Source organism: Neovison vison, chromosome 8, assembly GCF_020171115.1.
Source record: "Neovison vison isolate M4711 chromosome 8, ASM_NN_V1, whole genome shotgun sequence".
Classification (NCBI taxonomy): Eukaryota; Metazoa; Chordata; class Mammalia; order Carnivora; family Mustelidae; genus Neogale; species Neogale vison.
In genome coordinates this window covers 37,869,127-37,894,186 of record NC_058098.1, presented here as the reverse complement: position 1 = coordinate 37,894,186, position 25,060 = coordinate 37,869,127, and positions in this window count along the sequence as shown.

The window sequence follows — 25,060 nt, the reverse complement described above, 5'->3', positions numbered from 1 at the left end:
CCAAAAGCACATACCCTCCCCAATGTCCATAACCCTACCCCCCTTCTCCCAACCCCCCTCCCCTCAGCAACCCACAGTTTGTTTCGTGAGATTAAGAGTCACTTATGGTTTGTCTCCCTCCCTATCCCATCTTGTTTCATGGATTCTTCTCCTACCCACTTAAGCCCCCATGTTGCATCACCACTCCCTCATATCAGGGAGATCATATGATAGTTGTCTTTCTCCGCATTATTATCCTTATATTCCTGAGGATAGTAGAAGACAATGGAGACACGTCAATCCAGACAGCTGTCCAAGGTTCTGTAAGTCATAAGCACTAGGGCTACAACCTGATGCAAGTCTATGTGCACCAAGGGCTGCATGCTTTTCACCAGAAATTCTTCTCCCCCTTCTCTCTTTTGCTGTCTTCACCAGAGCTACCACCATAGATTACTAATGGGACAACTTGAGAAACAAGAACTGAAATCAAGTTTAGGAGATGTGGAAAGATGGAAAGTGGATCCATTGTAGCCTAAGAGAAGGAGAAAGAGCAAAAAGAAAGAGGGAAGGTCATGGAAGACACAAATCGTAGACTGCAAGGGGGAAGTGAAATTTCTACGGACATTCACCTAGGCCACTCTGTATACACTGTCCATGTCGGAGAACAGGAAATTATAATCGCATCACTCCTCTAAAGGCAAGAGCACAACTCTTTGCTAATGAACAGCACTATTTATCATACACGTGCCCTACTGAAAAACCACATTCAAAGCCAGGAATACTCTTCTGAGAGTTTTGAGGAATCATGGCCATGCGTGTGAGCTGTTTTAAGTGGAACAGTAACCTGCACTTACTATTGTGAATCAGTCTCTCTTGAGTGATTGTATTATGAGTGTCATGAATGTCTCACAAAGAAAGAAATTGCTCCTGAAAAAAATATGTTGGACAAAGCCAACTTAACAAGACATCTCCAGAAGTAACTGGTACTTGCTGACTACTCACAGCCCCAGGAACCGTGCAAAAAGTTGAAAAAGTGAACTTTTGTAATCCTGCTTGATTTGACATAGATATGAAAGAGAGACATTAAACTAGCGGAGCTGAGGTTATTGTGCCCACTCATTTTGAACCAAAGACTCACATATTCAACTTTCTTTCCCAGTGGATATGAAAGTGGGTGTCCATGAGGCAGTTCTCTTGTAACACTCAAAAACAATACATTTCCAACTACCTTCAATTTGCAGAGTTGCAATAGGTACAGAGGATTACTTTCCCCTTTACTTTGACCTTGACCTACACAAGATGATGTTGAAACAGGAGAAAATTGAGAGAAAAAAGTGACTCAGATTCGTACATCTGGACTGAAAAGCAGATGACTTTCCCAATACTACTAAAAATGTTATCAAATATTCTCAAAGGATCTGAACCTCTCTTTTGAGTAGAAGTTGTATTTGGCATCTAAATCCAACCTACCTGTTCCTTCCAGGCATAGGAGGACTGCAGAAATTTAGGATGCAATAAATGTACAGCAGTCATTTTTTTCCCAAAGCCTTTTTCATTCAGTATATGTATGTTTGAAATCACCAAAGCATCACTTTCTGATCCAAGCCATAATTGCAATGTACAGAGAGAATACAAGGTAAAATGTAAATTCTCTCTTCCCCCTAAAGGCATGAATGTACCAATAAGTTGTCATCCCTCATGAACTAATTTTCCTGATAATTTGTATTGGAGTGGAGTGTTTCTAAACAATACTCCTGTTAATTTATATTTATATAGAGCATCTATCCCATAATGCATTTAATTGAACTGGTTGACATCCAATTTTCTAAGCATGGCTTTTTCTGACATGTTGCTAAACGCTCAATTCTTTTTCCTAACATTAATTAAATTAATTAATATTTAATATGTTTTCAGAATGGCATACAATCTGCAAATATGTTACTTATGAAGAATGACTTTCTGATTGTCAAGAATCATGATGCAGACAGTCCTTCAGGGCTCAACTATTTTTCCATAAGAAATCTTTAATTAATCACCAGTCTAGCTGTTGACAACTCTCTCATCCCAATCTTGGGTTTGTTCCCTTTGTTCTTTCTTATAGCCATAGTTCATGACAAGCTACTCTGAGATATGAAGGTATTATCCCAGTGGAGGAGAGATGGTGTGGCTGCTCTGCAAATCATAAATGGTGGCACTTTTACAATGACTTGGTAGCCATCAAACACTGGGTGTTAGCCACAGGAGACGATACATGGACCCTCACACCCTCAAGGCAGAAAAGCTGACAAGTGCCAATTTGTTTGTTTGTCCCCAGTAGTTTCCACACAGTTTTCTGTGGTGGGAATGAGTAGTGATCCTATTACTAGCTAAAAATGTGTTCTAGCCTGTGTCATTCTCATTGTACACATCTTCTTTTTATTATTAGATTCCCCCTCCCCACCAATCAAACACAGCAATAAGGCCATGTAGATAAATTGCTCTCTCTAGTCACTGATCATAAATGTGACTCCAAAAAGCTAAAGATCCATACCACTGAGAGCATAAGATCTCCAAAAACTGCCTAGCTCTGTGGGAACAATTAAGGAAGGATGCTGAGTGGTAAAGTACTCATTTAACTTTGACAAGAAATGAACACAAATAGTAACAATTCACACTTCATTGGCTCTTGACAAGCCTTCATAATAGATCAAAAATGTACATATTTTCCCCCCAAATTAGAGGATTCAGGATCAGAAGTGTAAGCAAATATGTTAATTGACTTTAAGGTGGCTGGCTCCTTCAAACAGCACATGCCACCCTAAGGAAAACCCCAGGAACAATTTAGCCCAAGCCAAATAAGAGACCTTCTTAGGAGAAGGTTGTGACAGACCCTTCTCTCCTATAGCTATCTTCAAAAGGCTTATCTTAATGACCCAGGTTAATTTTCATTCTCGTGCCTATAATTTAATTTCAAAAGGAGATATCCAAGTAACATTTATCTCACTTAAATTTATTTCTGCCTGAGTTGGGTATGGCTTTGATCAAAGCTAGTAGTACAAAGAATTGTAGTAATATTAATCCTGATGGTAAAAAATAAAAGCCATAACATAAATGTACCATTTGTTCAGTGTCTTGTGTTATATGCCAGACATCACCATAAGCATCTTGTGATATTACTTCATGTAACTCACATTTCAACCCAGAGAAGAATTGGTTTCTTTTTTATTATTCCCATTATTCCCACTATAGAGATAACAAAACTGAGGTTCGTCACACAGCTATTAGATAGAAGCATCTTTGCTCATGTCTTTTAAAATACAACCTCTACTAAGACTCACAGGCCCATGCGTACTCCAGACCTCATTTCACAAAGAAAATTCAGGAACTCCTTCAGCAGGTATTGCTATTCATTTTTATGCATAATTAAGAAATTATATGCTGCTGATAACTCTGGTAATGTAATGCCTAACCTCTCACATTCTTCCTTGATTGCCATGCAAAGGATTTGAAAAGAGATATTTTAGAATAATTACCCATCAGTAATCATCTCCACACAACACAAATCACATTTGATTCCCTATTAAGACAGACCAAGAGAATGAGAGGTTTTTACTCTGGAATGTTTTCTGCTGCAATCAGGTTAATTCTATGTTTCCATGCCATTGGTCTTCTGAATTTAAACATGGGAGCATGGAACAAATTCTGTAGAGGGGATAATAATATCCCCAATCACGGGTCTTGATCCACTGGGAGAAGTGCTTAACTATTAGCTTTCCAGATGGAGTGCTATCCTCTTTAGCTGTGTCACCTCCCGGGAAAGGTTCACTGGGCAAATGGGAGTGGACATTTTATTACTGCAGAACAGTTGCTACTTTGGTTCACTCCAAAGCTCAGACCTTCACAATCATAGCCTGTTCTATAAAATATTTCATAAGAAGAACAAAGTGACAACTGTCAAGCCACCATAGTTAATCAATGTCACTTCGTAATACCAATCAGTAGTCTTCCATCCATGGTCCATGTTATGTTTGATTTATAAATGTAGTAATCTTTCAAAATGATCAATATACCTATGACTCTTGTGGGACACTTGCAAAAATTTAGCTTCCTGTCTTTTATTTAAGTACTACTACTACTTTTATTAAGTACTACTACTCATGCCAGCATCATAATCTTAACCCAGGAAATCTGAGTTTGTGCTATAATCAGTAGGCCTACCAACAATACTCTTATCCAACATCATCTCATCTTTCCCCCCAATTTGACTTCCATTTCTCCTTTTTTTCCCTCTGTGATGACACAGCAGCCATCCTTCTGAGAGGGGAGCATGTCTCTCTGTGTCTCATATGAGCAAAATATCTGCTCCCCAAACCTATCTAGCAAGAATCACTTTGTCTTTTCCTTCAATCTCACCATGGATGTTCTTTCTCCATCTCTGCAGTGTTCCTCTCTTCCTTGCACTCACAAGAAAGCATCATCTGTGCTGACATGGAAATTAAAGTCAGATTATTAATTCACCTGGGGGCATTTTAAGTCCTTTTTCTTTTTTCTTTTTAAGCTTGGTGAAACACAAGTGTGTTTGGTGGTTACACAAGTGTATGGTATATTTGATCTTAAATTGCATAAATGCTTTTCTGTTTGTTACATGCACTTTTATACATATATGTTATATATCATAGTTTATAAAGCATATGGAAAAGTGTTTTCAAAAATTTCAGGAATAGTTAGCAATTGAACATTCATTTTCCTACTATACAACTCAAGAAATAAAATGTGACTGGCACCTCAAAAGCCTCCTGTGTGCCCCTTGCCAGTGAGAGCTCTCTCCTTCCCGTTGAAGGTAAAAAATACCCAGACTTTTATGATAAACTGCTTCTTCAAAGCTTATCTTTTACCATAAAATGAAAATCTATGTCCCATGTTAAGTAATTTTAAGCACTCAGATCAGGTAGGGGAAGCTTTATAGAACCAAACTCACTTTACCAGATATCTATTGCATACAATGTGCCAGAAATAAAACTAGAAGATAGGGGGAATACAGTTTAATAAGACATAGTCTCAACCTCAAGAAACTCATGGGCATTGGGAGGCTCTATAGGAGTTCATGGAAGCATAAGAACTGTAAATTTTGTCAACTATAACCATAATAGCACAAATGGAATTGGAAATGGAGAGAAACAAAATACAGCAAGATTTCTTATTGCTCTGTTTCTCCAAACACACACGTGGCTGGCCACTGTTTAACTTGGAGAAGAGTATGATCAAGAATTTCTCTAGAAAATTAAGTGTGTAGAGCAGGATGAGAACTCCCTCATAGATGAGTCTGAGAAGTGAGGGTGCTCTCTATCTCTAGCACTATGAACAATGTATTTCCAGCTAATTTCTGAGACAAGGTTTGTGATGTATCAGGGAAGTAAACTCTTCCTTTACATTAACTAATGTTCCCTTCTTTCCATTCCTTATTTGGGAAATAAAGATAACAGTCTACTGACAAAATGCTCTGGGTTGGTGTTTGGGGGGGATTTGGCACAAGGCTTGGCACCCAGGAGAGCTTAGCAAGTGGCAGCTAAGCCTTGTAGAGTTGGAAGCTCCATTATCTAAGCCATATCTTTATGGAATAAAGAATTGAGATTAAAAATGAAACTAAAGAGAATTCTATATGGAGGCTTTAACTGGATTCAGTCATGTATACCATCCAGCTAGCCTCAACAATGCATTGTTCTCTCAAGGTTGTGTCCTTGAAAATAGCTCCCACTATGAACAGAGTGTATTTTCCAAGGACAGGGAGGGAGTAAGAAGTCTCCAATTGCCCATGTCCAGCTTGGCGATCAACCAGGAGTCACGTCCTCTCCATGACCTCTTCCAACACATGCTCAGATGTTTTTCTAGGCTCCCACAGTCCCCATTACTGTCTTGTATATTCAGTACTTGTGAAGTCCATTTTTCTGCTGTAGTGCTATATTGATACTTATCACCTTCACTGACGTGATTTTTTTCTACATTTATATATTTTTTAAAATTTTCTTGCATTGAGAGTAAAGCTATAGTATAACAGCTATTAAGATTTTAAAATTAGTATTTGTGGCAAAGCAGAGTTCATTTGCTCAAGAATTAGGTGATGTGTCTTTTCAATAAATGGTGCTGGGAAAATTGGACAGCTATGTACAGAAGAATGAAATTTGACTCTTCTCTTACACCATACACAAAGATAAACTCGAAATGGACAGAAGACCTGAATGTGAGGCAGGAACCTAAGAAAATCCTAGAGGAGAACATAGGCAGTAATCTCTTCAACATCAGCCACAGCAACTTCCTTCAAGACATGTCCCCAAAGGCAAAGGAAACAGAAGCAAAAATGAACTTTTGGGACTTCATCAAGATTAAAAGCTTCTGCACAGCAAAGGAAATAGTCAACAAAACAAAGAGGCAACCCATGGAATGGGAGAAGATACATGCAAATGACACTACAGACAAAGGGTTGATATCCAAGATCTATGAAGAACTCTTCAAACTCAACACACACAAAACAGATAATCACAGCAAAAAATGGGCATAAGGGGAGCCTGGGTGGCTTAGTTGGTTAAGCCTCTGCCTTTGGCTCAGGTCATGATCCCAGGGTCCTGGGATCAAGCCCCACATCAGGCTCTCTGCTCGGCAAGGAGCCTGCTTCCCCCGCTCTCTGCCTGATGCTCTGCTTACTTGTCATCTCTCTCTCTGTCAAATAAATAAATAAAATCTTAAAAAAAAAATGGGCAGGAGACATGAAAAGACACTTCTCCAAAGAAGATATACAAATGGCTAACAGACACATGACAAAATGTTCATCATCATTAGCCATCAGGGAGATTTAAATCGAAACCACATTGAGATACCACCTTATACCAGTTAAAATGGCCAAAATCTATAGACAGTAAACAAGAAGTGTTGGAGAGGATTTTGGAGAAGGGAGAACCGTCTTACACCATTGGTGTGATGCAATTTGGTGCTGCCACTTTGGAAAACAGTGTGGAGATTCCTCAGAAAATTAAAAATAGAGCTACCCTATGACCCTGCAATTTTGCTACTGGGTATTTACCCCAAAGGTACAGATGTAGTAAAAAGAAGGGCCATCTGTACCCCAATGTTCATAGCAGCAATGGCTACAGTCACCACACTGTGGAAAGAGTCAAGATGCCCTTCACTAGACGAATGGATAAAGAAGATACAGTCCATATATACAATGGAGTATTATGCCTCCATCAGAAAGGATGAATGCCAAACTTTTACATCAACATGGACAGGACTGGAGGAGATTATGCTGAGTGAAATAAGTCAAGCAGAAAGAGTAAATTATCATATGGTTTCACTTACTTGTGGAGCATAAGGAATAACATGGAGGACATTGGGAGATGGAGAAGAGAAGTGAATTGGGGGAAATTGGAGGGGGAGATGAAGCATGAGAGACTGTGGACTCTGAGAAACAAACTGAGGGTTTTGGGGAGGGTGGGAATGGGTGAGCCTGGTGGTGGATATTATGGAGGGCACATATTGCATGGAGCACTGGGTGTGGTGCATAAACAATGGATTTTGGAACACTGAAAAAAATTCAATTTAATTTAATTTAAAAAAAAAGAACTGGGTGATGTGTGCAAATCCATTACCTTCTGTACCTCTCTGAAAGGTACAGAGTCATACAGCTTCACAGCTTTATTGGGAAGATTAAATATAAGAACTTCAATAGTGAACTCATAATAAATAGTGGCTGTTACTAATTCCTCCCCAGTTAGATTCTAAAATCTTTGTCTGTGTAGACATATGGCATTCTTTTTCATATCCCCCTCAGAGCTGAGGAAGTGTTTGCTTACAGAATCCACTCAGTGGACGTTGGTTGATTGATTGCTTTGGGCCCGATGCCAAGATGTGTACCAATCCTGTTCTCAGCGCTGGTGGTCTGCTACTTTCTATCTGGAAACCCCCTAACTCAGGGAGTTGACTGTAAGTACGGTATAACAATTCAGAGGTTAGGGCAGTGGGAGAGGGGGCTTAGAGTCAGTGCTTATAGATGTTCCTGAGATTACAAAGCAATGCCATGCTGCTTATTAAATAAACATGTCTGGTTGACAAAATGGCTGTCCCTGACTTTGACAAAAATGATGGATGAAACTCATTTTCTATAGGAAGATGCTTCAATGAAAGGTAAAGCCTAATCCTAATATTTTTTAGCTGACTGAACTCTTTGTGTCTATAAAGGTTCTGTCAATTAAAGGTGTTTCAGCCAAGTCATCTATGTATTTCTCCAGCAATGTGATCTGTCAACCCAAACAGCATGATTCCTGAGCCTAAATATTACAGCAAGAGAAGCCATGGCACAGAGGCTGGCTCATTGGATTTTAGTGATGACAATGCTTTGAAAGAATAAAATAACACATTGCCTGTTTGGAGATTTTTGTGCTTTTGCTAACAAACTCTGAATTTTAACAAAGTGGATTTACAGGGAATGTCACTTTTGTGCAGGGCTTTGGCAACTATTGGTTACTAAAAGTCAAATCACTAAAGTGGCAAACAATCATAAATGTGTAGCACTTTAGGATTTGTGATCCCACAACCATGGAGGTACTGGTTAATGATCTTAACTGGGTAGTCCATTGTTAATCTCATCTAATTATCCTTTGGTTGGAATTTGCTGTCTTTTGTTGGAATGGAAATTGGTCTTAATGCATGGACATACAAGACGCACTTATCAAGAAGACTGATAATCTTTGGAAAATAATTCTGAACTTACTGGTGCCATATATTTTTTTTTTATTTCTAAGTGGTTCCCTTGCAAAATTATGTAAATATTCTAATTTCATTGTTATTGTCCATAAAACACTTAAAACTCCTAAGGATATGCAATTGTTACAACTGGAAGGACATAGTCTTTGACTTTGATGTCAGAGGGATTTGAGACTGGATTTTCTTCCAATGTGGTCTTGCAAAAATCATTGGGTTTCATGGGTAAGTATAGATAATGGATCTTTGAAAGAATTTCCCAGAGTGATGTTTGGAAGTATTGTGATTGGAACATACTAGGTATTCAACAAATGTTAGTTTTTCCTTAGTCTGGAATTGATTTGGGGTTAAATTTGCCAGCCTCATTGGAAAAATCAGTTTCATTGTAATCCAATCATACTTATTTTTGATACAAAGTATAAATATCCCTATCTAGTTCTAACCTTTTTCAACTTGACTGAAGATTCTCTGGTGAAGCTTGGTTCTCTGGTGACTATTTGATTTCACAAAAAGATCAAATTCACTTCAATGAATGAGCATTCATAAAATAAATAAATAAATAAATAAATAAATAAAGATATCTGTTGTTTTATTTGGTGCCTAGCTCCTAGTAAAGCTCCAGGTGTGTATATAGTAGGACCTTAATAAATGTTTGTTGAAAGACCATCTATGGCTGAAAGTTGAAATTTTCAAAGATTCTAAAGTTTGGCCGCTCATTAAAATATGTGTATAGTTTTCCAAGAGAAAATCATTCATTTGTATGGTGAAGTTCTGGTATAAATTTTTTTTCTGGTATAAATATTTTGAAGTCACTTTAAATTTTAGTCATGCTTTGTCTATAAAACCTTTCCTGTAATTCAAGACAGTCTTAATTCCTCACATTGAAGGAAACCTCCACAAAAAAATGAATAAAATGTGAAGCTCTAGAATGCCACCAGGAAAATTAAAAGTCCCTAATGGCAAAAGGGAAAGGCCATTATTATTATTCAACTTTTGGTATAAAAATAGAAATACACATAGGACAACTCACCTACAGTTTTTTTTTTCCTCTCTATTTAAATATAGGTAACAACATCTTTATCCTTATTTTTATAGAAATAGAAATAGGTTCAATGAGGTAAAAGTCCCCAGGTCATACAAACAGAGTGGTAGACAAAGTACAACTTACTTTAAATTCCCTGTTATTTACACTTGGTAATCATCTTACTTCTATTCAGTCAAGGACTGGTCCTGCCATTAGAAAGGCAGACCCACAGTGTTTGTTGGTAACAATTTTGCATTTTGCTGATTTTCTTAAGGCCAAATGATGACAACTGCCTCAATATTCAGAGCCTATTTAATGGTTAGACACAGTAGGAATCTGGTTTTGTTATGATTTCCAGAGACCAGAAAAGCCTTTTTCTATTATTCTTAGATTTTCTTTTCAACAAAATATTTTTTAAAGATTTTATTTATTTGAGAGAGAGAGAGAGAGTGTGTGTGTACATGTGTGAGTGGCAAAAGGTGTGAGCAGAGGGAGACAGACAAGCAGGCTCCCTACTGTGTGTGGAGCCTGACACGGGGCTTGATCTTAAGACCCTGAGATCATAACCTGAGCTGAAATAGAGTCAGACGCTTAATTGACTGGGCCATTCGGGTGCCCTTATAGCATGTTTTAAGCTACAGGGAGGACTATAGATCAACAGTATGTTTAGAAGTAAGTAATTTAAAAGTATTCACACCAGAGTCTGCCCGTCTGAATATATTTTACTCTATTAGACAGCTATGCAATATCCAATGGAAAGCTCATGGGCAATGTAATCCATACTTTCTTTGAGTAACCCACTAGGGGAATTTCGGGCCTGATGATAATGTGTTCTGTTGTCCTGGACCTACTTATGAATTATCATTGTCTTGGAAGGACCTGTTGGAAGCCTTTCTGTACAAGAGTTAAGTGCTTCAATACAAGGATCTGGGTATTTTTTCCAGTCTGGTGTCTGGGCCTCCTTGATATCCCTGGAAAAGTTCAGAGTCTCCTCTGTTAGCCCATGCAGAAGAAAGACTAAAATCTGGGAGTTCCCAGATGTTAAGAGATTATTTCTTCTGGCATTCTCTGTGAAGGGCATTTTCATGGTCTGCAGGGAAAAGGTGAAGAGCCTACGCAGAATTTGGGGCAATGCATCTGTAATTGTTTTGTTCTTAGGAGTTCCTCAGGGAAAGGTATTATGTCTCATTGATCTTGACTTCTTCACAGGGTGGATACTGAGTATGGTAGAGATGGCTGTGTGGACACTAATGCCATATCCTTTCTTATGGACACACAGTTAGATGTCATTTCCCAGGTAGGTGAGATCATGTACATAGGTATCTATTGTTGTGTAACAAATTACCCCAAATGTTAGCAGTTTAAATCATCATATAGTTGTTATCTTACACAGCTTCTGAGGGTAAGGAATCCAATATTCAAGCTGTCAGATTGGGTCTGCAATTATCTCAAGGCTCAACTGGTTTTAGACCATCCACTTCCAAGCTCACTCACATGGTGATTGTTGGTTTCTTGCTGGTTGTCAGCTAAAAGTTTCCCAACATGGAGGTCTCCCCATTAGGCTGCTCATAAGATGGTGATTTGCTTTTCACAGAGTCAGTGATCCAAGAGAATGCAAGCTCAAAATGGAAACAGAAATCCTTTACAATATAATTTTGGAACTCATACCATCATTTCTGCTGTAGCAATGTGAGCGGGGACTCCACATGTTGTGAATACCATGATCGAGGATCACTGGAGGCTACCCTGGCCTTGTGACTGAGTTCTGGCCAACAGAATATGTGCAGAAGTGATGTTGTGCTATTCCCAAATCAGCATGTGGAAAATATACTCCACATCCTCCATGTCTATTTCCTAATTATCCAGGTGAATAGTGAAGTCTTCAAGGATTCAGAGGGAAAGGGAACCAAAAGATCATAAGAGCCTACATCCATGATTGACCACACAGAACAATCCCTCTATGACATAAGGGAGAAAGGAACTATCAGTGTTTAACACCACTGAAATTCTCTTCTCCCTCCCTCCCTCCTTCCCTCCCTCCTTTCCTTCCTTCCTTCCTCCCTTCCTTTCCTCCTTCCTATTTCTTTTATAGCAATTAGCTTTCCCTAATGAGTATATGTGTGTGTGTGTCTGCATTTCAATTCAGAACTGTTATTTGATTTCTCACAGTTTTATTAATATTATACTTGTTAATATATTTGATTTGTTCTCTTTTTCCCTTTATGTTGTTAGTATTGGCTGTTCCCTTATCATGTAAAGTTTGGGAGATCAGGAATCCTGTATTCTATTTCGTCTCTATCTTTCTCCAACAACCAGGTCATTATCCTGCACCTAGAACAACTACTATCCACAGACTGACTGTATGCAACCTTATTTCAACACAAGGGAAAGAATGTCCCATGAAGTCTTCGTCCAAAAAACTCTCATTTCAGGTAATGACCTAAAGAAGAGGATATTGCAAATCTTAAAAGCTTAATTTTACAGAAAAGAGTTAAAATTTCAAAATCTATGTTTAGGAAAGCCACCCTGTGGAAGATAAATGTGTAACATTATATAACAAATAAAAATCGTAAAAGCATATTGAAACCCAAGTATCTCTGTAGGAAAGAAATGTGCAATGACACTTTTATTTATTCAAGCCAATTAAAACTTCTACTGACCATGAACTATATTCAGTAAACATCTCTAACTTTACCTTTTACATAGAATCATATTGCTTAGCAGAAGTGTTGTATTTAAATATATATTTAATGCCAACATAATTATGATTATGTATATATTTAATATTATATATAATTATGATTTAACATTTATATATAATATATTCTAATATAGTATTGGAATCTATATACCTAGGTGTCCAGAGTTTTATTTTTACCAAAATGGTTTACATTGTTACCTTTCACTGCATTAGATTAGCAGAAATGACACTATCCCAGAATGAAAGGAGAAGGTTGTTTCATTTTCTGTACCAAGGAGTTTCAGTTTTTTAGTCTAAGGATATAAATGAAGTGTAGTATCTAGAAGAAATATTCACTTCATTTAAAATGAGAGATCCTTCTTGGAAAGGGTTTCTTGATTTCAAAGTTTAAAAAGTAATTAAGAGCATAAGCCTGCTTGGGGCTCCACTGGTTGTCTGTGACTCTACTTTTTATCACTGTCTAAAAGACAGATGAGGCAGGGCACAGGCCTATGAAATTCCTGACAGATTAACTTTTGGGGAAACAGACCAAAGTAGAAACTGCTGTTCCGTTTACATGGAAGTAAGAACAAATACAGCTTGTTTTTAAATAACATCAATACATACAGTACAAAAAAGAAAATGCAGTAGCCTCATTCTTGGGCTCCGATAGATAGACCAAGACTTCACGTCTTTTGATAGAATTCACTTTTATTTTCTATTTGAACACCAAATTCAATTAAAATGAAGTGTGTATTGACTCCACTTTCTATCAGAGCCTATAATTGGAAGCTCTGAATGTAATACCCTTTAAGGTATCAAATCACAAATAACAATCCTATCTGTGAGACATATTATTTGTCCCTGTCAATTAACCAATGGCAGAATTTTTCTCAACTCTGATTACCCTGGACATAGATAATGAGTTCGCCTTCCAATTTTTATTGACTTCTTCCTCGCTCTTTAGAAAACTATTGATTTCTGTTTTCTTGTTCAGTTACTAGTTGATTTTTTCTTTCATTTGGTTTGACTTAAAGTGAAACTTTAGAACACAGAAAAATCCTGGAGGGAAAAAAAAAGAGAGTCAGGGCCACTTAAATTTACAAATGTTTTAGTGAAAATTCAATGAGCTCCTCTCTGAATTATCTACAGTAAATACTATAAGGAAATGGTGAACTCTGCCTCACTGCCCCCCTGACCCCCAGCCCTTTTTGTTATGTACATGCAGAAACCATCTGTGTTGCAATCATTGCAGAACTTAGGTCTGGGAAAAAGAATTTGACAAATGATGAGAAGATCAAGTTTGCTGCTATAAAATAAAACAAACCAAAATATACAAAGCAACCTCTACCCAGACTTGCATACACACACATATGCAATATATTCCCCGAAGAGATATACAATAGTAGGATTGTTTTTTATTCCATGAGAATTTTTGCACGAGAAAAAAAGCAACTCAGGGTGAGAGAGGGCCCACACTCCCCAGGGATTGCAGAAAGACAAAGATGGGACTGCAGTGGAGATAGATGTGTCCTGCCTGTGGTCATCAGTCCCTTGTAGTATTCTGGCACTGCCCAATGTGGCTCAGGGTAGATTTTTATAATAATGTCCTCAATGAATTATGCCTTCCCATGTCCACAGCCCTTTCTAGCGCGAGTCAGCCCCTGCTCCTCTCTAGATGAAATCTTGAATCTGGTCTGGACTCAGGACTTTGTTGTTGTTGTTGTTGTTGTTGTTGTTTGTTTGTTTGTTGAAAGAGAGAGAGCAGAGCTTGCGAGATAGAACATGACGGGGGGGGGGGGCAGAGGGAGAGGGAGAAGCAGGCTCACCACAGAGCAAGGAGCCCAATGCAGGCTTTGATCCTAGGACCCCAAGATCATGACCTGAGCTGAAGGCAGAGGCTTAACTGACTGAGCCACCCAGGGACCCCAACAAACAGAATGAAGCAGAAATGATGCACGATTGCCAAAGGAAGGCATTTGGAAGCTATGGCTTATGCTATCATCCTCTTGAAACCACTCTGAAACCACAATGATGAGAAGAAGCCCAAGATAAAAGATCACTTGAAAAGAGATGCCCAGTTTCTCCATGTCCTGGATAAGCCAGCACCTAGTCAATCACCCAAAAAATGTCATTGCATGTGTGAGCCCAAGAAAGACTGAAGAATCACTTGAGAATGCAGAGAAATGTAAGAAGCAATATATCATTGTGTATCATTCTTTAAGTTTTAATTTGAACCACATAGACTTATATAAAAGTTTTTAAAATAGTATAGAGAGTTTCCATATATGCCTTACTGAACTTCCCTTGATATTAGTCCCCCATACAAGCACAGTCCAATGATCAGAACCAGGAAATTATTCCTAGTAAGTAAGGGTCTTACCAAAATTCCCTTTTTTTTTTTTTCCACTACTGCCCTTTTCTCTGTTCTCAGCTCTAATCCAGGATTCCACATTTCATTTCATTTCTGTCTTGTTAGTTTCTTATGTGTAACAGTTTCTGTCTTTCCTCATCTTTCATGACTTTGACACTTTTAAAGAATATACTGGTCAGTTATATTGTAAAATATTCCTCAGTTTGGGTTTGGCTGAAATTTTGCATCTTAGGAATGGAGTGACATCCTTCTCAGTCCATGCATACTTTCAGGGATCACATCACGTTAAGTTGGCTTTTAGTGTTTGTTCACTTTGATCAGTAGATTAAAGTGGTTTTTTTTTTTCTAACTTTCCATTTTAAAGTTACTATTTTATTAACTTTATAGTTAATAAATATCTTGGAAGAGGTATTTTAGAATATGAAAATAATCATTTTAAGCTGCTAAATCCTGGAGTGGTTTGTAACAGATAGATAGATACAGAGATAGACAGATTTTACATAGATACAAAGATGATAAAGATAGAAAGACGATAGATAGATAACTGATACGAGGTGTAAGTGGGGTCTTCTACTGGGGAGGTAATAATATGATACAGGGAATGGAAAAAACAGAAGGTCTATATAGCTTGAGTATCTATGATGGTTTTGTGATAGATTTGTGGGTGAAGAGACTAGAGCTATTCTGGTACAGCAATATAATATTTGAGAACTAGAAAAGACAGGTTTTTTTTTTCTTTTTAAAATAAGGGCTTAAAGATAAAACTTTTGACTTGACACCTGAATGAGGAATAGAAATACTTTTAAATTCCTTTTGGTAATTTGAGTACTCTGGGACATGTAGAGTCCCAAGATTAATTATTAGAGTTTTAGGGGGGTTTTGTGTGTGTGTGTGTGTGTGTGTTTACCTTAATGGGTAGTTAGTTATAGGGTTATAGGATTATAGGGTTATAGTTATAGTTAGTTATAGGGTGCTGAGACTGTGGGCAAAACCAGACATTCTTTAAACAATGTAATTATAATTGCTACTATTCCCATCACTCTATGTGCATAAGATGAATGACAGTCTGCTAATTGGACAAAGCTCTGCCATTCATGGACAAAAAGCAAGCGGGAGTACAAGTCAGAATATCATTTCTCAGAAAGAAGGTGGCTGATCTTCCTACTGCTTTGTAATAAGACCTATACAAGAAGAATCTGGCATAATATGGAATCTGAACAGCTCTGACTGTACCTAATGAGAGAAGAAATGCATTCTCAACCTAGGAAGTTGTAGAGTAGAATCACAGGTCTTTTTATATACAACTAATAGTTAGACTTCCTGGGCACTGGTAATACTGCAGAAACCTAAACAGGTAAGTTCCTTGTATTCATTGAGTTTATATTCTGTACAAGGGAGCTTCAACAAACAAATATGTTACTTAACATACATTTTAGATAATTCTACGCAGTTGCAAAAACAAATAAAGCTGGACAGAAGTAAAGAGAGTGACAGAATAGGGGCAGTTGTTATTTTAGAAAGATGTCAGGGACAACTTGCTTAGGATGTGATATCTGACTCTACAGATGACAGACAACCATCAAGGGAAAACCATGGGAACCAGGATGTGAGAGTGACTCAACAGGTAGATGAAGTCCAGCAGGAACCTAAAAGCATGCAACATAGCAACGCAGAGATAGGAGGCATGTAACGTGTATTGAGGAAAATTCTTGGTAGGTAAGAGAAGCAGCTGTGGTCCCAAGACAAGCTACTCAGTCTGGTATCTGTGCAGCACCTGAGCCTACAGGTAGATCCCAGGGAGTCCATGAATTTGGGTTAGGAAAGACTTACATTGAATCGGATATAATTTACCAAAATATGGAAATAGATCAGTAGTTTCTAAATAATTCTTCAGAAGCATTTCCCCACCCCCTTTTTAATGAAATTTTTGCATAACTGTTACGAACAAACATGCTAAATTTCTTTGGCAGAAGTTAAGTGTCGTGGTCCCTGAGGTTTCCACTCCTGGCCTGCCCTTGAAATCCCAGTTCTTCAAAGGGCGCAGTTTGATCAGTGCTTCTCTCACTCCACTGTAATGAATACCACCCTACCCCACAAGCCTGTAAGTAGAAGTACCATGAGCTGTTGACTATGTCAGATGAGGTGATGCACAATAAGGAGGTGGGCATGCCATGCAAACTGGTATACTCCCTGGTGTGTGCAGAGAAGTAAGCAGCAGTTCTTCCCAGAATTTCCTCTGATCATGCTCGCTTTGGCCAGCAAGTTGACAATGAACCAAGCAGCTAGATATTGGCCAAATCCAGAATACCTCAAAATATCTTGAGCTAAGCCCTTTTTAAAAAAGTCTATGTTCTTGGGGTGCCTGGGTAGCTCAGTTGGTTAAGCATCTGCCTTCGGCTCTTGTCATGATATCAGGGTCTTGGGATCGAGCTCTGCATTGGACTCTCTGCTTGGTGGGGAGCCTGCTTCTCCCTTTCCCTCTGCCTGCTGCTCCCTCTGCTTGTGCTCTCTTTCTCTGTCAAATAAATAAAATATTTTTAAAACTCTTTAAAAATAAAAATAAGAAGTATATGTGCCTTAGAAATGCAGACATAAAACTTTATGTATATGTCATTGTTGAGGGGAACATTTTTCCTTTACCCCTTAAAATTCTTTCAGAAGCTCTTAAGAATTAAATCGACATAAGACAGATGAACAGGAGAAAATCAAACTTAATTATGTATGTACAAGGAATCCATAAGAATATGAAACCCATAGGCAAGCAGGCAATTGAGGCTTATAAGCCATCAAAGCTAAGGAGAAGGGGGTGGGTGTCTGGGACTCCAAAGAGAAGAAAGACAACTCATAAGAAGATGAAAAAGAGTAAATATCTGGTAAATGAATGTGTGCTGCGCCATACAGAAACCATGGGACCTAGAGGGGAATTTTAACAAATAGACTTTGATAAGTTTCTCCCTGTATATCACACCTCGTTCATTTTATGCTATAGGTATCTATGGTGAGAGCTCTCTTCCGGGAGCAGGTCCTCCATCTAAATTCCTTTAGGCAGTTAGGGAGGTCAGAAGCTCTTTCTGAGCCTTCTGTTTCTTAATAACACTTAAATACACTTAATAACACTTAAATACAGCCTTAAGTAATCCATATGCCAAAGAAACACATTTTAAGGTAGCAGGTTTTGCTCTCTAGCAGTAATGCAATAAGAAAGAAAGAAAGAAAGAAAGAAAGAAAGAAAGAAAGAAAGAAAGAGATGTAGACACTATTGACCAATGGCATAGCACAATTTACCCAGCTTAAGACAATGATTTATTCACCATCCCTTAAGACTATACAATTATTCATTGACATGAAAATCATTTCCCAAGCTCTCCAATCCATGTGTATTTAGGAAGAAGTGACAGAGGAAAAAGTAAGTGGTGATGTGGGGCAGCTTTTACCATGGTCCTTGACTGTGGCTTGCTTATTTTATTTATAGTGATCTCAAATGATTTTTTTTAGAATGGCTGTCACTAGAATTTAGATCTTTAACAATAAATCCCATCACTAAGTATTTTCTTAGATTTTGTTAAAAGCATTTTGTTGTCAAATTGAGGTCTTTAAGGAGCTATCATCTATTTAAAAATATATTACAACAGTCATAAGTTTCCTTCTTCTTTAAGTTTCTCAAGTGAAGAGTTATTGCAATTGTGTTTCTGGAAGGTGCATACAAAAATTACAAATCACAGTACATTTACAAGCCTGTCATGAGCTTTCCAGTAGTTAATGTAAAAAGGAGATGGAATTTCACCAAAATAAGGGGGGAACTTTCTGATAGATCTAAGGAGAAAATAAAGAAAAATAATTTTAGTAAGTTTCCCATTACTGGAGAGGGTGTAAGCATAATTTTTGGAAATGCAAGAGCTATATTAGACTCTACAATGTAAACTATATTAAAGGCTTCCCAAGTGGTACATTCAACTTTCCTTTTCAGCTCCTTTTATCAACTGTTAGTTCCCTAAGATGATCAGGTTAAACCTGTTGCTAGAACAAAGGTAAGATTACTGGACTTATTGGAGGAAAGTAGAATACCTACCTTCACAGATCTAGATACTATCTAAGTTGGGAGAAATAAAGGAAAGGTACGTATAGGTTGCTGGGGCTGGGTAGGTCAGTTTTAAGGTAGGTTTTGAAGGGTAGGGGGCTGATTAGGACTGAAAAAAAATTATGACATAGCTTTGAATTCCTGAGCAAAGCTTGTGAGGGTCTTAAGAGAGGTGATAACATGCTATGAATCATGACATTTGGGTAACTTCAGTTGCTTACAGTCTTATTCTCCTGGAAGAAGTATTTTTCTTCTATTTCTTCTAACTATTATCAAAATAGCTAAGCTATTTCGATTGTTTTCAGTACTGTTTAACATATATAGAGAAAAGTATCCCAGTTTCAATATTGTTTAACACAGAGACAGGAAATTATGATGATTTCAGTTCTTATTTCCAGCACTGCAATTCTGTATTTCTTTTCTTTGGTATGGCAATATTTTCAGGAAAGTGGTAATAAAGATCAATCTTACTTTTGACTTTCAAAATCCTCTACTAGTTACAATTTATATACAAAATCAAAATTTTCTTCCTCACATTGTATTTCTTTTTATCACTGTATAATTATTAAAGATTTTTGCACATTTAATAAACACATTTTGAGAGCACATTTTATGTCAGTTTAACCATTAAAAAAATGACCAAAAGTAAATTTGTGCCCAAGATGAAAAAAGGAAAACACACCCACTGTAAGATTCTAAAGTCTCTAGTACTCACTTAACAAATGTCTTTCATAGAGTTGAGCGATGTTTCGGCAGGGGGAGGGGGCATGAGGATATGCACATGACAATGCACAAGTGTTTAATGTGAGGCTGACTGTATAATTAAGAATCATGGAGGTGACATCGTGTTGTTTGGGGCCATGTTGACTTTACTTATACTCTGCTTACAATCCCAATTTGACTTCTGGTTTCATCTGTGATGTAAAGTGCTTAGAAGTCATCACTCCTGTCCTTATAAGGAAAAGGTGAGTAAACTTAAGCAAAGACTTTTCTTGGAGCCATCAAGAATTTAGGTCACTCATAGGGCACTCTACCACACTAAAATCTGGAGAGACAGACACATCCAGAGAACCTTAGCCAGGATCTACTTACTTGGAACAGAAGATGCTGGTGCCCTAAACTGGTGGAAAACACTCAAATGGGCATTTGGAAAAACTGCTAGAAACTGAGTATGTTCTGGATCTGAGAATGAAAAGTTTCTAGGGATGCTATCTCGGAGTTTTTGGCAGTGTTTTACCCCAAGAACCACACAAAGTTCTCAGGGCAAGGATTCAAGAAAGAACCCTTCAAGGTTCTGGTATAGGAGATGGAAGCAGGGTAATCTATGAAATATGTCCAGACCATTTTCCATAAGAAGGCAGACTCTGCCAGAGCCTCAGCCTAGCTAGGTGAGGAATATTCCTCCCACTCCAGCCCCTATGAGCCTTCCTGCCCTATCTAAAGGGAAAAAGAAAAGCTAAGAAACACTTAATGAAAGTCATAGTCCAGGGACACAAGAAGACTGAATTCACTGAAAGATTAAGATTTAATCATAAGGTTATAGAACACTTCCATTCTACCATTTCTTACCACAACACCAACAGCACTCCAGTAAAATAACAGTGGGCTTCAGCAGAAAGAGATTCAAGATACAGACTCTGAGGAGGAACACTTATGAAAGCCCAAAGTCAATAGGGGAGATCAAAACGATATAGCTACAGCAAATATTAAACACAATACAACTCCTAGCCATATTAACATAAAACCTCATACTAAAGGCCTATTTACTTCAATTCCCATTATCCAATGTTAATGCTTTCAACAAAAAGTTAAAAGGCATGTTAAATGCTATATATGTGTGCATATACATATATATAGCCATATATGCTAAATGCTATATAAATTTATATGCTATATATTTATATATGCAATATATAATATGTTAAATGTTATATTCTATTAAATATTCCATTATATATATTAGACTCTATATATCTTATAATATATATACATATGATGCATATTGTATATCTTGAAGATCAGCAAGTAAGGAAATATTCAAAAAAAACAAACAATAACTTCCCCACAATAGTGGAGGTATGCTAAAGAGACAAAGCAGTCAATTAAAAAAGCTCCCAGTGGCCAGGTCTGAGACAATTCAAAAACAAAATAAATTTAAACAAAATAAAGTAATATTAGATTATAACCCAAAGTATAATATCTACTAGTCCATATTGATATAAATAAAGGGTTCACTAAATAAATAAATAAAGGAAAAAGACAGCTCTCCCTGCAGAAGAGTTACAAATAATTTATGCAGATACTTGTCCCTCAAGTATCTACATTAACCAAGAGATTAATTTTCTTTTCCTCATGTGTGGGCTGCACATAGTGACTCTCTTCCAAAATGTGTAGCATGAAAAGAAAAAGAGTAACTTTACCATGACAAAAACCTATAAACGTCTTGGCCTGGCAAGCAAGGTTGACATCAATAGCGACACCATGTTAAGTATGTATACTTTTGACATAATGTGATGACAATGGCACTTTACCCCCATGGTCTTGCTCCCAAACATCCATAATCCCAGTCACATCATGAGAAAAACATCAGACAAATCCCAAATGAGGGAATTCCACAAAATAACTCATCAGTACTCATCAAAACTGTCCAGGTCATCAAAAACAAGAGAAGTCTAGGACACTGTCACCACCAAGAAGAGCCTCAGGAGACCTGACAATCGAATATAAATTAGTATCCCAGACAGGATCCTGTAACACAAAATGATATTGGGTTAAAGAAAAAACTAAGAAAACATGAATAAATTATCAGATGTTATAATTATATATCAATATTGGCTATTTATTTATAATAAATATATCATACTAATGTGTTAATGAGGAAAGCTGAGTATAGAGGATAATGGAAACTCTTTGCATTGTTGTTCCAAATCTTTTCTGTAAATCTATCTGTTCTAAGATACAGTGTTTACTTTTTTTTTAAAGATTTTATTTATCTATTTATTTGGTGAGAGAGAGATCACAAGTAGGCAGAGAGGCAGGCGGGGTGGGGGAAGTAGAGTTTTTGCTGAGCAGAGAGCCTGATGCAGGTTTCGATCCCAGGACCCTGTGATCATGACCTGAGCCAAAGGCAGAGGCTTAACCCACTGAGCCATCCAGGTGCCCCACAGTGTTCACTTTTAAAAATCCCAGTCCTTGAGAATAAAATTTTTGGACAACAAAGACTGAGTCATTTGGACAGACTTAACATAACAGTGACATGAAAGGTAGTTACTATATCCAGGAAGGCTGAGCACATTTCCATGATGTCAAACTACTTGTACTGTTCTCCTAAAGACTAGTGACCATCTGGGTGAAGAGTAAGGATGACACCAACCTCTGGATACTCATAACCGCACATCTGCCCTTCAGCTCTGGAAAGCTGTGATCACTTGGTCACAGAGAAAATCCTCACAATATTTTCATACAGAGCCTTTAATCAGGAGATGGGGATGAACTTCACATAACCTTGAAACAGCACTGCCTGGCTCATTGAGAGTGGCCGTCTGTTAATGCTGACATTTTCCTTTGAAAGTCCATTGTCTTGCTTCAGGCAATAGGCTACCAAAAAAAAAAAAAAAAGGGACAGAAAAGGCAGCTTGAGATTTATGATCTTATTGTGATTATGAAATTACAAAAAGGAGCCAGCCTTGTCCATGCTGGCCACAGACAAGTGTAGCTATAACTAAAATTTACAGGATGCATAAAAAGAATCACATCGGCAGAGTGCTGTAAATCCTGGCTGCCCAGTCACCCCAGCAAATTCCTAATGGATCATCATGCCCTCAAGTTTAAATGGCTGTTCTTAAGAAGTAAAGGTAAGTGACAGGTTAAATACATAAGCAAACAGTGAAATCATTTCATTTCCTGAATGTAGAATGGGGTGGATGGCAGAAATAACCCACACAGGGGAATGGAGTAGATGTCTGCAGGAAACGTTCATTCACAGTCCCACTAGATGCTACCCTTTAAACAAGGGTCTAGGAATACTGAGATACAAAAACACATTCTCAGCATCAAAGAGGCCACTTCTACATATGGCGAAATCGCTAACCTGTGGCAACACAATGAAATAACTCCTCTGAGAGAGGTAAGCCTGGTCCTGAATGAACCAAAGAGGTATATTATGGTATCTTAAGAAGTCTGAATTTTATGCAGAGGGAGTGGGAAGTTTTTATATAAGAAGGATTATAAATGATATTATACAAATATGATGATGGTTGCAGTGGGGAAGCAAACTATGAGGCTGTTATAATTTTCCAAGAAAGAGAGAGACCAACCGGGGCAATGGTCAGAAGGATAGAAAGTGCAGATCAATGCAACATTGAGCTCTTTGTGTGGAGAGAAGTCAAAAACCATCCCTAATTGTCTGGTTCAAGCAGTAGAATGAATATTGGTGCATTCAGTAAGATAGGAAATAATGAAGGAACAGTTAGGTTGCTTTCTCTGCAAATAGGCTCTGAGATAGAGTATTTCATGCTGAAGCTCTTTTGGGAAGTCCTCTAGGTAGGTGCCCTTGGGAAAGTGAGGATAGGAATACTAGGTAAAGTCCAACCCACAACATGATTACAGCTGAGGCCTCAACTGATCCTACAAGAGCTCTGAAGCTAGAATAAACCCTTCTGAGTTTTTCCAAATTGAGACAAGGAGACTAGATGGCCATATCCCTATATTGACCCATCCCTGGCCACAGCCCCCTCAGAAGGGTGTACCTTTGAGAAAATGAGTTCCCTACCACTTAAGACACTTGTTAGGAATGGATACAGCCACAGATATCTCCAGTAGCAGAAGGACAGTTGTGCTGATTCTGGAGAGGGAGCCTGCAGGGGTATCACAGTATCCCCTAGAAGGCTGTTTATTTTGCTGGTGGTGGAGGGAGGGGGGTTGGAACTAAGAGCTTGAAATGTCATTAATTTTTGAGAATAAAATATTCCTTGATTCCAAATTCAAGAAAGGACAAAACTGATTTGTTTTGTTTTGTTTATTTGCTTGCTTGCTTTTACTACAGCAGTAAGTAATGACCTGGACTAATTTTAAATTGATCCCAATTGATATAGATATCCATCAGTAGCAGCTTCATTGGAGCAACCAGACTTCCATATCTTGAGATGGGCTCCCCTGTGAGATGCCCAAATGTACACATCCAGTGGTCAAACAGCTACACAAACAAGCAGGAGCTTGGAACAGAAATCCGAGTTGGAAATCAGTTGTTGTAGTTACCAGTTTATGACTGTAATTGGTGCCATGAGGCAGAGACATTGCCTGGGAGAGTGTGGAAGATGAGGAAAAGAACCAGGTCTAGAAGCTAGAAAATCGCTAACAGTTGCCGTGTTTATCAGGCTTTAACATGCCTCTGAATCTCCTGGGGGGGTCATTTAAAAATGCAGATTCTGTGATTCAGTAGATGAGTGTGGGCCCCTGAGAGTCTACATCAATAGAAGACTTCCAGGTATAACAGTTGTTACTGGTCACTGGATCACACTAACAAGGGGTTAGACAATGGGAAGAGGAAGGAAGTTCCACAGAATTCAGAGAACAACATTTGAAGTTCAAGAAGACAATAGCATTTGGTATGTCTACATGTGCTTAATTAAATACAGGCATTGCTTGAGTGATAATGGAAAGTCGCCAATTGCTTAGTTAAACCTGGTTTTAACTAAACCTTAGTTAAACCTAGTTAAACCTGGTTAAACCACATACTTATTACCTTTTCAGAGTAATATAAAAACACATAGCTCTTCTGACATGGATTCATCTACCATGTTAGTTAATAGAGGTTATGTTACTAAGAAAGAGAACACTGAACAGAAAATCAAGTAGGAGGTGGGATAATTTATGCTGATTTTGAGGAAAAGGATGAGGCATAGGAATGGCATATGGGATAGATCAGAACTGGATAGCTGGCTGCAGAAGGGACTATGATAACTCAAGAAAAGGACATCAGAGAGAAGGAAAAGAGTTTTGTAAGTGTGGACAAGGAAAAAAAAAAAAAAGATACTCATTGCCTGCTCAAAGCTACTGCCAAAAGACTGCCCCAAACCCAGGAAGCACAAGGAAGAAATGTACTTACAAAGAATGAGTGGATTAAGGAATGAGCATTTCATTTGAAATGAGCAAACATTTCAAATACATGCATACTTTCATACATAATTTTATAGG